Consider the following 1769-nt stretch of genomic DNA (forward strand, 5'->3'; position numbering starts at 1 on the left):
AAAAAAAAAAAAAACACAAAAACCGGACCGGCGGTGGCTGTGGAAGCCCACTCCGCCGACCGGAGAACACTATTTGCGGTGGTGATAAAACTAGAGAGAAGGAAGAGTTAGTTTGGCAGGGGTTATAATTGTATAAACGAAAGTTTGATTTTACTATGGATTATATGTCAAGTGTAAAGAATAAAATATGTTTTTAAACTTTTTTTTGATAAACCCTATCGGCTGATCCGGTCGGCTCCGGGAGGAACGTACTTAATGCTACAGAGTGGACTAGTCCTAAAGCGTACAACACTGCCTGATCCGAGTTTGGAAAACCTTCTGACTAATGCCAAGGGGTGGACCAATCATCTGTTATGGCCCATCATGTAAACCACTTGGACTGAATCCCAAACCCAGACTATATGTATATATGTTTGCTTATAATTGTACTTCAAAGTTACATACACATACTTTGTTCGATATATGTGTATTAAGGGTCTGACTGGTTTTCCTGCTACCACCCGCAAACGCAGTTTTTGCGGTATGTAGCGGTTGACAGCGTTTCGAAACAATCATACAAACCGCTATAAATCGCTTCAAACCGCTCTGAACCTCTTAAAATCAAAAGTTGGTTCCAGCTAGCGTTTGCGGTTGCAGACGGTTACGGGAGGATAATTTTTTTTTTTCTTTTTTTTTTAAAACATATAAATACAAAAATAAAAATATTCAATAAAAGTTTAAAATTGGAATTATAAAAATATACTCAATTACTTTATAAAATTTTAAAATAAAAATATTTTCTATAATTTTAAAAAATTAAAAACTATAACTTTCTAAATATAATTTTCATATTTATTATAATATTCTGATTTTTGATATTTTATAATTAAATAAAATATAAATATTGTTAATTTATTATTTAACTGCTATTGTATTCGGTAGTTAACCAGTCATAAGTATCCCGCAAACGCACCAATTTCTAACCGCAGAACCAGTCGTACAAATCTCTTAAAACCGTTAGAAATCGCAACCACCCGCATCCGCAAACTCCTGCAACCACAACCGCTGCGTTTGAACCAGTCAGACCCTAAAATAGCTATTATGTGAGTCATTCTCTTATCACTACAAGAAAACGTGCCCATAACAACGAAGATTTACGACGAAAATATTTCGTCGTAAATTTACATGGTGTTTACAACGCAGTTACGAGGAATCCAACTTTCGTCGTAAACGCCATGTAAATTTACGACGAACAGTGTTCGTCGTAAAATCCATGTAAGTTTACGACGAATGTACGTGGAATGAGAAATACGTCGTAATCATTACATCGACATTACAACGAAACATGTTACCGTTATATTTAGGTAAAAACTTGTATTCAATGTGCTTTAACTTACCTAATTTCGTCGTAAAGTCGTTGTAAATATTATGTTAAAACCATGTAAAATCCATGTAAAATATTCCTTGTAAAATCGTTGTTATATTTCAACTACCCAACTCGAAAATTTCTTTATATATATATATGTCATTTCTCACAACTCTCTTCTTCACAACACACAAACAGAAAAAAAAATCCGAAAAGAAATCAGAAAAAAAAATTTCAAAAAAAAATCTAAGAAAAAGATGGCCAGTGGCGGTAGTATTTACGAGTTACGGAGTTGGATGTATTTGCACAAAGATTCCGACAGGAGGGTGACGAACGCATTTCTGAGCGGGCTAGAGACATTCATGCACCAGGCGGGCTGTACACCGATCACACAGGAAAGCGGTAAGATGTTCTGCCCCTGTCG

The sequence above is a fragment of the Brassica oleracea genome, chromosome C6 (genome assembly GCF_000695525.1).
Source record: "Brassica oleracea var. oleracea cultivar TO1000 chromosome C6, BOL, whole genome shotgun sequence".
Taxonomy (NCBI): Eukaryota; Viridiplantae; Streptophyta; class Magnoliopsida; order Brassicales; family Brassicaceae; genus Brassica; species Brassica oleracea.